This window comes from Harpia harpyja, chromosome 10, assembly GCF_026419915.1.
Source record: "Harpia harpyja isolate bHarHar1 chromosome 10, bHarHar1 primary haplotype, whole genome shotgun sequence".
Lineage (NCBI taxonomy): Eukaryota > Metazoa > Chordata > Aves > Accipitriformes > Accipitridae > Harpia > Harpia harpyja.
Window position 1 is genome coordinate 25138049 of NC_068949.1, and position 14578 is coordinate 25152626.

Consider the following 14578-nt stretch of genomic DNA (forward strand, 5'->3'; position numbering starts at 1 on the left):
AAGTATTCAGACCCCAATCTTAAGGAATGTTAAATATCTCAGCTGAAAAGGCTCCCTCTTCCTTGTTGTGTTACTTCTGCAGCAAAGCCAGGCAGCTGTCTTACAATGCTCAACCAATGCTACCTAACAGCTTCAAGCAGGAAACAACATAACACACATATAAATGTTTGCTTGTGTGCTCATGGAATGTTTTTTTGGGGGTGGGCATGTTTTTTTTAAAGAAAAAAAAAAAATTCTCTAGGAAGAAGATGCCCACTAAGGAGGGCATCTTCTCTGCCTGAAAAAAAAACATTGCTTGCAAAACTGCATCAGTACCATCACCCTTACAGCACCTGGTCTTCCCCCAAAATTCCCTTCCCAAACACTGACACTGCCCAGACTTTCCCGACTGGCAAAACAGAGATATCACTTCAGTCTCTGATCTTGTCCTATCTGCAGGTTATGAATTAGAATACTTCTCTAATTAGAGATCAACTGTGGAATTAGAAGGTGGATTATTTTTAGCAATCGTCTGACTGAGCCGGAGCCGCAGTCAGTTGTAAGTCACTGCTTTTTCTAAGACTACATTTTACACACCAACTTCCAATGCAACATTTAGTATCTCTTCAAAAGCTATAATCTATCAGTCATCTTTGCAGGGAAGAGAGGAAAAAGGAAGCAGCTATCATACAGCCAAGAAGAGACTTCTTAAGATCTTCAGGTTTCTCACTCAAAGCCTAGAAAGGATGGCAAGGGAAGATGAAGAGGTCTGGAAAGGCACAGCCGCCTTCACACACCACTGGTGAAGACACTTACAAGCTCAAGTAACCCATCCCTCTGACAGCTGTCATGTTGGAGTGGCATCTTTTATAGGAGTCATAGAAGGCCCAGCGACAGCACGCTGTACTGTTTTATTGCTCACCAGGTTAAAGCATGACTTAGCCTGCCAGTGATTTTCTTCTTTTCTGGCACATTCCAATAAAGGAAGAAGAAAAGGCCCATGGAAGAAAGGCTCAGCTCAGAAACTTGCCAACTCTCCTTGACTCGCAGGGCTTGCTGGAGACTGAGAATAAACAGCATCTCAGAAAAGCAGGTCTGTGTTTCAGTATGTCCATGTTACAGGCCTCGGTGGGATGCGCTGTGTACAGTCAAGCTGCTTTCCACTCCCCATCCCCTGCTGACAAGAATTACTTTCAGACTTGAAACCCAACAGTTTCGTCATCTTATTAAATTCCCTGTTCCTGGCTCAGATGTCTCTCATATGCACTAGTTGGATTACATCAACCACGAAGACCTGTCCATGAGCCACAGAGGATACAGCTCAAAGGAGGCCAGTCTGAGGGCTGTCTGAGTTTCTCCTCCCTTATTCACAGAAGCAGCAATGCAAACTGTGTGACAAAGCATAAGTATATGCTTTGTGGGGTCATGTGCAAAGGGAGATAATACCAAAGCACCAAGATGCAACTGGCAAACATACCTTCCCTGAGCAGAGCATCCACCCTGAAGCAGAACCTTCCCTGCAGCTTCCTCCCACAACCCCTGCACCAGGCAGTAAAGACAGGCTAAGCCAAACCCATGCAGCTCTTACAAACCAGAAAGCCTAAATACAGCAGCTATGGAGCACTTGAAAAGGCAGCTGACAAGCAGCCAACCAGTACGCTAACCAGCAGGATGCCTGCAGGGCATCACAGCCCTACTGAGTCTGTGCAAATCACCTGTAGTACTGCACAGTGAGAACACGCCACCTGAAAAAACCTCCCAGTGGGCATTCAAAGGTGGATAAAACAGATTGAACACATGTCCCAGCTGACACATACAGCTCAAGTACACAGAGAAAGCAAACAACCATAACAAATGTCTAACAGACACAATGGAAGATCACAGCCAAGAATAAAATGCATGATGTATCTAATTCACTTTTTATATAAGGAACTGATCCTGACTCAGCTTCCTTGCTCTCAAGTAGCTGGACGACTCAATGCTATGCTTGCTTCTTGCCAGGGTATCACTAACAAAGGAAAGTGAGTGAGAAATCTTATCTTGAATGAAACGTGTTCAACAGCAGCTGAGCTGGGATCCTTACCTTGTGGTTGGAGAAGGCGATATCAGCACCACTAGTGAATAAAAGTCTAGGCCTGGGTAGATACAAGCGCCTCAGGGTCCCCAAAACACCAAATGCTTACCATGGGAGACTCCGATCCTGGGAAGAAGAAAACCACCAAAAGACTACAAAGTATACATCAGACTTACCCTGCTGCATTTGGCATGTAGGTATGTAGAGGAGATGCTTCCACACTTCACTACGTGCATCTCAGATGCAGCCTTACTGAGCAGGGGTAAAAAGCAAGGAGCACTTAGGCAACACTGGGACAAGGCACAGGGCTCTGGCAGGGTCATCTCCTGCTACTTTGAACATACAACTTTGAAGCTGCAGTTCTAATCTATCACTTGCACATTGCCTTGCTAGAAACAAAGCCACACATTTCATTTAAGAAAGTAATCAGATGGATCAGGAAAGGTCAAAGAGGAATAATTTTGAACCTCTTGCCATTTGGAAAATACAACAGAGTTGCAAATCCCACCTTCTCAGTGGTTTGTCTGGAAAACATCACAGTGCAGTTCTCCTACAGTCCCAGGAAGGCACAGAAAAAGAATCTCATCTCTAAAAGGCCTTGGGAGCTGCAGAGCTCCACAGGTGCACCAGAGCAGGACTCTTTCTCACACACCTGTCAAAGCATGTAGCAGCTGGTACAGAACAACATGGAGACCTCCCAAGCCTTGCAACTTTGCGATGAAAGCAACTTGGGAATATTTCTGCAACATTTGAAAGACCTAACTCTAGCGGTCTCAGTCAGAAGTTATCCTTCCCTGTCAGGTCTGACCCTAGGACGAAGGGTACAAAATAGCTGAACATCGCTGTCACAAGAATCACAGAAACAAAATACACATCTCATGCAAAGGAACTGCTAAAAGGCCATATATAGAGTTTTCATGCCCAAAAGCAATGAGATACTTCAAGGCTACAGTGTTAACACACTGCATAAGAACACTGATGCATTTAGAAGGCTGAAATTTGATCTCATTTTTATTGGCTTCTGCTTTGTTATTCCAAGAGCAAAGATAAAATCCCCTTCCATCTTTTAATCAAAGATGCTACTCTTTTTTGTTAACTCCCAAGATCAAGCCAGCCTGACAAGACTCCTGTAATTTTACAAGGGAATCTCTCCTCCCTCCACCCCCTTATGTTATCAAACATCAATTTTGTGAAGAGTCTGCTGCACCATGCCAGCTCTAATTTAGTAACAATACTTAACCTTTTCCCCTAGGCTCTCAGAAGGCTTTGCAATGGAAGAAGGCCATCCCATGGGCAGAAGGATTAGCACAGTCTGATATCCCCCAGTTTGGTATCCTGTGGTTGCAGGCTTCATAAGGACCACTCACCCACGTGAACTATCTTGTGTCTAAAAAAGTGCTATCTCCACAGGCTTCAGCTCAGGGTGAGGCTGCAGCTCTAGGTCATGACGTTGGAATTTACATTCCCTTCTTCCTGTGACGACTCAAGTTCCAGCAAATATTTTACATTTAGCCAACAGGTTCAGAAGTTACTTGCAGTGTGATTGTGTAAGCCCACTTACCCTTGGAAAGCAGGCTAAAAAATATTTTTTTAAAAATACAAGAACCTTACAAAAAAAATGATGCAGATGACAACTGAGTTGCAGGAAACTAAGGTACACAGAGGTGAAGTAGCTTAAACCAGAAAACAGAGGCCAGAAGCAGGAACAAGACTCAGATTTCCTGTCTCTCACAACAAACCTTTAGCTGCAGGTGAACTTCCTCTTCTTTTTACAGCTAAGCAGATTTTATTTTTCTCTTTGTAACAAGGCAGCATTTAGTTCAGCATGCATTTATGCTGTTTGGTATAAGAAAACCCTCTCATCTAGAGATCATTTGGAATGTCAAAGAGCAGCAGCTCCTCTGCAAGTCTTCAGTCTACTTGTTTGTTACATATGATAAGCACGCATGTGTACACACACATTTTATAGAAGCAGGTTCAATGTAAATGGTTGGTCAAGGATTGTGCTAGAGAAAAAAAACGTTACAACTGTCCTTTCTAGTCCTGGCACTTCCAGTTCAGATTTGGCAGGCAAGCTCTAGGATGAAAATGACCCTGAAAGCTATGATGACAATAATCACATTTAAACGGACAAGATTTTGGATGTAGAACTACGAGAGAAACTCACTTCATTTACCAGAAAGGAATGAAAAAACAAAGCCTACTGTTAAATTCAGAAAGAGCCAGACTGCTCCCATGTGTATTTTCCCCTCTGTCATCACCTACAGTAAACTATCACCTAGTGCTCTTCACATTGTTCTGGTATGTCGGACTTCACCAGGCTTATTAAGAACAGAAAAGCCACTGCCAACTTTCACTTTCTATCTACTGTAGCAGAGTTCATCATGCTGTTAAGTGCAAGTCCCTTAAGAGTGGTTTGCTGAAGGAGGCCATGGGAAACAGGCGAGAAGGGGACAAAACCACACTCAGATAGGGCAAGAGGAGGCATTTGCAAGAATTTCTTGCTATGATGTGGCCCATGTTATGAAAGCATGGCAGAGCCCTATATTGCATCACTCCCTGTATTTCAATCCATCAGACTTCCCATAAATATATATACACACACAGAAATATGCCACATTTTTCCATTAGCCTTCCTCTTCTGACTGATGCATTCGTAGTTACAAGAGATTATAACAAGGATTGTAGTGAATCACCCTCAATAGCACACTGCGCTTTTACAACTAGAAATAGAGGGATCAGAGAGATTAATCCTCTGTCCTGGATGACATGAGGAGCCAGTGACAGTGAAAGCAAATATAAATAGACAGAGAAGACTCTTTGTCTTGCTACAGCCCCCTTTGGTTTCGAAGGAGGCTCTTCCACCAAGAGATGCCTTAAGAGGTCATTATGAATGAAATTAAACAAAGGCATCCCTTTTGTAAGTGCTGCAGTAACTGGGAGAGGAGGAGCTCCCAGTAATAATCCCCATGACATCATCTTCCCTCTCCCAGGAAGGTAAAGGCCAGGCTCAGCCCCACTGCTAAAAGAAGCACTTAAGGTAGCAAGATTTGACCGAATACTTCCTCAGTATTTAATCGGTGCTATAGGGCAAGTTGTACACAGCAAGTCTGTTGCTTCCTGTTCAGTTAATACTACTCAAATGATCCTCTACAGGCAAAATTCACCCAAAAGTCATGTCTAGAAGTCAGTAATCTTTGGGGCTAGGTGTCACGGCAATATATGGACCCCCACTGCTGTCCCTGTGCAAATTCTTGTGTAACAAGAAAGCAGAACTTTGGCGACAAGAACAAGAGCACGTCCACCCCTCCTGAAGCTGCACCATCGGCACAGAGTTATTAGCAGCAAGTCAGTCTGAGTGACAAATTATTCTGGTCATTAGAATCAGCAGATCAGACCCAGGGGAAGCCTATCTGTTTATTAAGAAGTGTTTTTTTTTCCTACAGATGCTCGTCTTTGCAGGCTCAGTACACACAATAAAGAGGAACTGAAAGGCTTTTTAAAAATAAAGTACATTTGAGAGGAAGGGAGTCACCATGGATTCGTATGCTTTTCTAAAAATTAGCAACTTTGTGTTTAACCTTGTGCCCATTTTTTTTCCCTTTTTCGTCTTCTTTTTTGGTTTGTCACCCTAGAACCTTTTATCTTTCTTTTCTTCCCCTCTGTCTTATCCAACTCACCCTTTGATTCAAAGAGAAATGTTTCTCATCCTGTGTCCAAGGACATGACAGAAGTCAAGCTACCTGCTCAGGGAAGAACAGCTGGGAATATTTTTATTGCTTGTAATGAACCTCTTATCCCCAGTGGTGTGTAAACACATGATCTTACCAAAGCCGCAGCCAAACTGAGGGACAAACTTACCCTTAGTGGTTTTCAGTCACCTGTTAAATGACATTCCTAAATCCAATGCCTGTTTTTCCAAGGAGAAACTCTGGCACGGTTGTTCATGACCAGCCTCACCTGCAGATTGGACTGGTGATGTGTATTCTGTCCTCCTGATGACTTTTGAAAGACACACAGAAGCTTTAATGGGCAGACATCAAGGTATACCTGACCGATACATAGGATTTACCTTCCCCAAAATGTACAATATTTATATTCTATATTGATTCTGGCCACACATTCTGCAAGGTTTACAACTGGGATCCTTAAATGAGTCTCCAGGGATAAAGTCCTCATCTACTAGTTGACTTGATTTCATCAAACTATGGAAAATCTCAACCACAGTTTCTAGAATCTTTTAGTATTTTCCACCTGTTAGACATACACCTGGCATCAAAATTTCCAACGCTGTTTTCAGTCAAGTTCAATCAACTATGACATTCTGCCTAGTCTCTGGTTAAATTCAAGATGTGCTACCAAGCTCCCCTACTTGCCTGCAGGTATCAAAGGTGACCTTGAGAGAGGCACCAAACCCAATAACCACCTGGGCACATAATAAAGGCCAGCCTTCCCCCTGGTCCCTGGGGAAAGAAATTGCAAGCACTAGAAACTGCTGATGGTTGAGATATCTGTTGCTGTTTGTGAACTGTCTGGTGATGAGTTACATTTAAGAATAACACAGCTCTCAAAGTGTATATTTAATTGCGAAAAGACTGTGCTTCCAAGGGATCTTGTCCATTTACCTACCCCAGAACCAATAAACATGATGTAATCTGTTATTTGGCTTTTTAATGCTTCACATGAATGTGGTTAGATACCTTGACAAAAGACCCACAAAAATATTGTGGGAAGCAGTGAAAAGGAGTCTGTTTTGGAAATGATGAGTTCTTTGGACAAGTGGTTTTTTTCAGTAAAAGCCAGACAACAGAACTAGTAAAACTGGCCCTAACTTATTGAAGAGGGTTTCAAGGACATGGAGCTGTGAAACTTCACAACAAACAAAGCCCACCCAGCAAGTTTAATGCCAGCTCTGCTATGCCAAAGCAACCAAAGCAAGCTGCCACCAGATCTTTGCAGTCAACACACAAGTCAGCAAAACAGGAGTCACATTAAACCCTGCACGAGTTCTGTCTCACTATGGAAATTAATACAGCGAATTAGATGTGTGGTTTACATGGTTCACTCGGTTCCTGCAGCAGCTAGCACTAGATGCTCCAGAGAAAGAACTGCAGCAGGCAGTAACTGCGTAGCTTGTTCCTCAGGAAGATTTCCCCTCTAATACCTTATGTCCTAGAGGTGAAGTTTTTCCCAGACGTGAAGTTTTCCATTCTTTATAGCCTTCTACAGCTTTACTATTCACTATTTGTCTGCCACATGCAAACACAGTCCAAGCACAATGACATCCAGGGTTCCTGCAAGCTCCTTCTTTCAAAGCCTGTTCATTTTTTAAAGTAGCCCAGCTACAGCCTCTTACAGAATACTAGTTAGACACTTCTACAGGATCAAGAGTTCCTTATATTTTTGGGGGAGGGAGGAAGGGAGGACCAGAGCAAAACAAAACAAAAAGTAAAAATAAATAAATAAGACACTCCATTCCTGTTTTCATTTTTCTTGGCAAATGGCCAGGCTTACTCTTTTCTTCACCATTTCTGAAGCTAGCTATCAGTCACATTAGGCCTGACTGCTTCTGAGGTGTATGGCAAGGAGGACCCATAGCAGGAGACTCTTTTTTCTTAGGCAGCAGAGTCAATTCAGGACTTGTAAGAACCACCTACCGCTCCTTACTTGAGCGGCATTACTACTGGGAGCTGCCACACTCCTACAGTGATCTGCCTCCCCCACCAATACAGTGTTTGGAAGAGCAATAAGGAAATCAGGCTGACAAAAGAAGAGACTTTGATACATTGCCCAAAGTATGTGTGACAGCCTCAGTAGCTTGGAAGATTGAGTCCTTTCACCCTTGAACACGGGAGAGTTGCTTGTCCAAAAGGTTAGACTTAAAATAACAGAAGTTTAAAAAAAAAAAAAACAAAACCCAAAAAGCACCTCATCCTGAAAACATAGAAAGTTCATCCAGTGTGTTGAATTAATGTATCCTCATAACACTTAAGACTGGGCAAAAGCAGCCAGGGAACAGATGGATTTTCTAGCACTGGAATCGTAACTGCCTCATCTGGACACTTCCACCAATTCTGGCCACATATCCATACACCAAGGCATGAAAAAGGTTGCAGCCTTTCTTCCAATGTGACACCTCAAAACAGAAAATCACTTCTTTTCAACTAATTTACCTCTATAAGCAAAACTGCTGACTAGGGCTGGCTGAAAGCCAAATTAAAAAACCAAAACAACAACAAAAAAACCCCAACACCACCACAACAAAAAATTCACAATTCACTAAATATTTGAGTTCATAAAGCCACATGAAGTCCCCAGCAAAGGGACAGTTGTTCAGACTTCTGTAGTCCTATCAGTTTCAGCAACCATAGCAGTATCAAATCCTGGGGAATGTCTGCCTCACTTTCTCTGAGCAGCTACAGGGTTGCTCAGGGGAGTCTGGCACCAAACGGTTTGGGCCACAGCTGAGAAGCTGCCAACACCCCTCAGCAGGTATTATCCTGGGTGCTGGGGCATACTCTCGAGCCAGGACCCTCGATGTTTCCAGCAATCCTGGTCCAGAGGCAGACTTCGCAGAATGCTGCGTCAGTGGAAATTCATCAGCATTGATAGGTTTCAAAGAAAACATCTTAAGTTTGGTAAATAAGCATTTTTCAAAGCAAACTTCTTTCCTCTGAAGATTTTCGACTAGAGCTGTTACTGGATCAACCTCAGCCTCATCTGACATTACTGCAGAACTAATTTCAGCAGCAGAAGTTCATAGAGAGTGCTGCCGCTTCAGCTGAAGTGTTATTATCAGACCAGCTCTCCTCTTCCATCCCCATCTTCCTTCCAAGATCTCTTTCCACCTCCACTCAAGTTCTACCTAAACTGTCCCTTCTATATTTATGCTGCTGGGTTATTTCACAAATTCGCTATGCTTAGAAGTATACAAGACCTTTGCCAATGGCAGAGCCTGAGCTGCATGCCCTCTTGCACCGCAGTTTGAAACAAACTGATTTTGCATTGGCACGCTGTAATTCTAGCTTTGCTTGCACTTCCAGCGTACTAAAAGAGGAAAAGTTAAAGTGTTACAGTTCAGAACAACCTGAGCGTTACTCTCTCTGCCAACTAGCTCCAGGAAGCATGAAGGAATTCAGACTATTTCTCAAGTCTGCCGTGAAAACTTCACGATTCATTACGAACACGTTGTGACCAGCACATCTTACGTGCAGTTTCCTCTCTAGTGTATCTTCGTTCCACATCGCTAACTGAATGCAAATTCGGGTCCTCCTCCTCCTCCTCCTCCAAACCGGAGACCTAGTGCAAACACAGTGCCTCTCCCACCCACCTGATCCGCTCTCGGTGTCTCCTAAGCAATACTAATACTCCCAGCGCCAAGGCGCACACGGACGAGCCAAGGCTGAGCAGACAAAGGCGACGGAGGTTGGAAAGCCTCTTACCGGCGACTTAGGTGCCGCGTCCTCAGCTCCGACAGAGGAACAGCCCTCAACTCTCCGAGCGGAGCCTCCGCACCGACCAACGACGGGAGGCTCCGCCGCAGCCTCCGCCCCACGGGCCGGCGGAGGCGACCCCCGCGCCGCGCCGCGCTCCCTCCTGCCCCGGCCGACACGCCACGCCACGCCACGGCGGCCGGTCCCACGGGAGGCAGCCGCGGGCCACGGCCACGCCGCCCCCGCACAGCTGCCTGTTGCTCGCTGCCGGCACCGACCGGCTTCCAGGAGCCGCCTCACCTGCGGGCGGGCGGTCCTGCCGCCGGCGAACCCGGAGGGGCGAGGCGGTGCCCGCGGGGGCGGGCCGAGCGGCAGCCGCAGGGCAGCGACCCCCAGGGCAAGCGGCCCCTGCGCCGGCCGAGCGGCACGGCGGGCAGCCCGCCCCGGGCTACCCCCGCGGCCCGGCCTCGCTCCCCGCGGCAGCGGCCCCGGCCTCCCCGCGCCGGAGGGGCGGCGGACCCGGCTCGGCCCCCGCCGAGGAAGCGGCGGCGGCTCCACACGGCCAGGGCGGCGGCCGAGCCTACCTTGGTGCCCCGCACAGGGCCCGGGCCGGCGGCTCCTCTTCCGGCTGCGGCGGCTGCTGCTGCCCATGCCCATGCCCGGGGCCGGGAGGCGGCGGGCCGTGGCGCTGGCGGGCTGGGGGGGGGGGGCGCTGGGAGGCTCCTGCGGGGCCCGGGGTACCCCCGGCTCTCTCGCCCGGCTCCTGTTTACCGCTGCTCCCCGGCCGGCCGGGCTGCCTGTCAGCGCGCCGCCCCGCCCCGGCCCGCCCCCGCCGCCATGGCCCGGAGGAGGACGGGGAAGCGAGGCGGCCGCGCCGCCTCCGGGACGCGGCTGCCTCCGGCGGGGCAGGGTCCGACCGCCTCCCGGTTAAGCTTTGCTCCGCGCCCGGGACGCGCGGGGGGCGGAGGGGCATTCCCCCAGCCCAGGTCCTGTGGGCACCTTCCACCCGAAACACGCCGCGCGGGGCCGGGAGGGCGTCTGGCACCTGCGCGAGCGGGGAGGCCGGGGCCGGGCAGCGGCGGCGACCGACGGGGAACCGAAGGGTGAAAAGCGGCGGCGAAGCGAGCGGTCTGTGGCCGTCCTGAGCTTTGCCCTCACCCTCGCCTCCTCCTGCCACGGGTCGTGACGCTAACGTCACGGCCGAGGCGAAAAGGGCTTGCTCTTCAGCAGCATTAGAGGAAAACAGCTAAACTAACTTCCTGAGGTGCCGTTTAACTTTTTTAACCTTTATGTATGCTGTAGGCCTGAAGAGGGCTTATAGCCACCTTCGTAAGGTGTTTTGTATTAGTTATTCACCTGCATGTTTTGATTTATCAGCAGGTTACGTAAACAAAAAGGTTTCAGAACTGAAAGGACGCTAATGAAGTCTGCCCCAGAGCTATATCTGGGTGCCATACTCGCCGTTGCTGTTTTACACTTCCATTTTGCAAGTAGCATACTTGACTCATTTCTTCCTGAAGAGGAATCTCCTGAGATATGCTGGAATAGGTGAACTATGCTATGGAGGTGAATTATACAGGGAAAAAAACCAAAGCGGGAGTTTTACGAGAAAATGCCAAGGGAGAGATTTCCTCTGTCCAGACATGGTATCTGTCCCCCTTGGGAATAAGCAAAAAAGAACAGGAAGACAGGCAGCCTTGCTGAACCGTTTCTGTCAGTGCAGCACAGTCAAGAAAGCAGATGCTATTAAGAGAAAAACCAGAGAGAAGACAAGGAGAGCTCCTGACTTGACATGCAAGTTCATTCACTAAACCTAGTCAAAGTTTTTCATCTCCCGAGTCTGCACTTTTTCACATCAATAATTTACAGGACTCCAGGGAGATCACATTTACCCTCAGAGAACAGTGAGAAAAGCATGAAATGAGTAAGGTAACCCCTTTTGATGCAGAATACAACCACCCCCTACAGAAAAATGACATTACAATAGGTTTTCAGAGCACAGAGAAGCTGAGCTGAAATTCTGTCATTACATTTCAGAGTGAGGATGCAGCACACCCATCTAGCAAAGGTGGGAGAAGCACCACCCACAGAGTACATGGTGTGTCTTCCCGGGTAGAGAAGGGTGCGTCTACATCTCCTATTTAGTCCTACGTAGACTGAAGTTAAAAAACAGATACTCTAGATTGTATCCCCTTGTAAGATAGGGTATGGTAACATGCATACGTGATGATAATCATGTCCTCTTGATAGGCAGTGTATCATAATGCTGGCTTGTAAGAGGATCAGTTTCCATCCTAAGCTGTACTGCTGGCTTACCTTGAGGCCACAGGGATATCTCAGAGGAGGCTGTTCTCTTCCTTCATACTCTCAGTCTGTTTTGTTATGTTTTTTTTTTTTTAAATCATTTTTCAGGCTAGGATTGTATCCCACTGTGGGAACAGCATAGCTCACCACCTAGTACTGTGTGCCAGACTAGGAAAGAGGCCTCTAGACACAACTAGAGTAGAAGTAGAAATTATACAGAAATACAGGTGCATAGAAGGCAGATTTTCCAGGCAAACTAGAATAACTAATGATTAAGCCTGAAATGAAAGAAGCTGCAATAAGCCACCAGTATAACACCCTTAATTCTCAAGGGGAGCAAAGTGCCTAAATTCCTTTGCAGATCTAAGCCTTTGCTGTGTTTTGCAATTATTACTCCAGTCTCTATGCTTCCCCAGAAAGCTTGTCAAGTATTTTAACACGTGTTGCTGTTCTTCAGTTAAAAGTCTCAGCAACCACCTCCTGGACACAGGACTGCAGAGCTAGGACTAAAGCCTCAACGCTGAAGAGTAAGCACTACTGTGGAACATTCTCACTGCATGCCTCAGCCCCCAGCAGAAAATGCAAACCTAAGCCTTTGCAAATGTTCCTCCCCCAAATTTGCAGCTAATTTAAAAAAATAGTGAAAAAAGAATGAACTTAAGCTAAAGGCCATTAGTCAAATGGAAATCTTAAAATTCTTCTAGCTAGCATTGCTGTTCACAATCTGAGTAGGAGATGCAAGGTTTTAAAAAAAATTACAGGAACAGAGTATCTCCACTTTGCTAATTGGATACCTCTGGCTCACTGTTAAGGGAAAACCGTAGTTGGGGAATATGTGCCTAGAAATGCACGTCATGCTTAGATGAAGATACTGATGGGTCTACAGAAAGAGCTGCCCCAATGCTCTGCCCAAAGGATCTGGACTGCGAGCATACACATGTGGCCTTTGTAAATAGTTGCCATCAACAGTGGCAACTATTATTTAAACTGTGTTTAAAGTCACAATAGGAGAAATACCTCTGTGCCCAGGAGACTCCAATTCTCTCTAGAAGCAGCACAGATCTAGCGCATGGTTATTAAGACTATGCTTGTCAGAAACATTTTTACTCCTTTTAGCAGGAAGACCTGAAAAGTTCGGGCAGAAACCCCAAATAGTAAAAACTACTGTACAACTGTGCCCTCTTTTTTTGTCTTTAGTTATGACAATACATACAGTAGTTATGTGGAAAAGCATAATCCATTTTTTCCCAGCTAATTAAAAATGATCTTTTTATTCTACAGTATCAGTCTGAGCACCTGCATGTTTCCATAGCAACTCCACAATAGTTTAGGGGATTTCTTTAGAATTCCAGTGTGGTTTGGGTCTCCAAAGTTACTTAGATTTTCTGGGGAAAATATGTTTCCAAATATAAATTTGAATTACTGCTACCATATATTTAATAAGCTACACTAGTCTCCTATGTTATCATCTTAAGAAATTGTAACACTTCCTTGCAGCTTTTTGTACAAAACCATGCAATATTATATCACTGTAATTAGAATAGCCATTATAGACTCAGGGCTGGAAGCATCCCCAGAAGTTTTGCAAGGGATCAGACTTATATGGGGGACTGATGGGAGACTGTAAATCCCCAAAATCCATGCCCCCAAAAGACTCCTTGCAAAGAATAGGCAGGTGTAAGTGCCTTCATGCACACAAATACACACATGCTCATTCATTTCACATGCATTTACGTGAACCTGTGGCTATTGATTTAAAATGTAGAGAAACACACCTATTAGACTGGATAACAACCACTAAAAGAAAAGAATGTAAGCCTGATGACTAGGAAGCTTTAAATCCAGACATACGCAGGCATGTGCTCGCACATGCAAACATGACATGCATACACACAGGACAGTATGTGCTCCCCAAAGCTTTTTCTTTGCTAGTTCTTCTCCAAGTCAGCTCAGTTCCTTTACTTCTTTCCACCTGCATATCCCGAGCTGGGTGTTCCCCCATCTGTTCACTCTCTTCTATGCACACTGCTGGCAGAGATGAGGGAAATTTCTCCAAAAGTTCTCTCATGACCCCTAGTTTTACTGAAGGCAAGCCCAGGGTTCACTCCTTCATGCACTGTTGCTCTGCTGTTTTCTGCCTGTGCTAGGTGAGTAAAATAGATTCTAGTAAGAGAATGAAAAAGAGCAGCATTAGAGGAAGGTGGAAGGAACTGATGTGAATTCAAGTAGAAAGATGGAAGGAAATACAAATAAAGTTTATGTCCTTCCTGCCTGTTTTCCATTCATACAAGGATGATTTTAGCTTCTGAAAGGAAAAGGAAAGAAAACAACTTACCGCTGCAAGATCTGGAATTCCTGAAAACCTGTTATCAACATGCTTCACACAGCATTGTTTTTAAGGCTGCTCTACAGGATAGGTGGGAACACTTTTTGCCATTCTCTCCCTTAGAACAGCAAGAAAACTAGATGCATCTTTCTTGCCAATTTTAGGAGGAAAATTATTTGCTGAGATTGTTTCAAGAATACAGAAAGTTGATTTCCTGATTCCCTGAAGAATAGGAAAGGAGCAACTACCACTCCCTGTCTTTGCCAGCCCAGAACATCAATATTATAACCAGGAATGTTCAGATATGTGATGACTGAAAGATGCTCACTGTCTGAAAACTGCATTCTGCTACAGTACATGCAACAGCTTAGAACTGAATGAAAGAAGAAATTAGGTGATGCAGGAGAATTGCACGGCAGGCACCTGAAAGATGCTACAATACTGAACACGTGCTGTACAGTG

At 45.8% G+C, this 14578-nt stretch overlaps 1 protein-coding gene and 1 long non-coding RNA gene across 11 annotated transcripts in view; one reads left to right on the plus strand and one right to left on the minus strand.

Moving 5' to 3' along the window:
• MARCHF8 (membrane associated ring-CH-type finger 8) overlaps positions 1–10262 on the minus strand; it is a 100079-nt gene extending 89817 nt beyond the window's left edge. For 3 of the 10 annotated variants that reach the window (XM_052798509.1, XM_052798506.1, XM_052798504.1), the window contains exon 1: positions 10071–10221. The gene's annotated coding sequence lies outside the window, so the exon portion shown is untranslated. Of the gene's footprint in view, positions 1–9495; positions 9649–10070 lie in introns of those variants that run through there. The other 7 variants (XM_052798500.1, XM_052798503.1, XM_052798507.1 and 4 more) reach the window with 7 other exon arrangements.
• A 160-nt stretch (positions 10263–10422) lies between these two features.
• Positions 10423–12385, plus strand: LOC128146775 (uncharacterized). The gene is made up of 3 exons (XR_008236835.1): positions 10423–10750; positions 10867–11052; positions 12248–12385. It is a non-coding gene; the product is annotated as an uncharacterized LOC128146775 (long non-coding RNA).
• The last annotated feature ends 2193 nt before the right edge of the window (positions 12386–14578 follow it).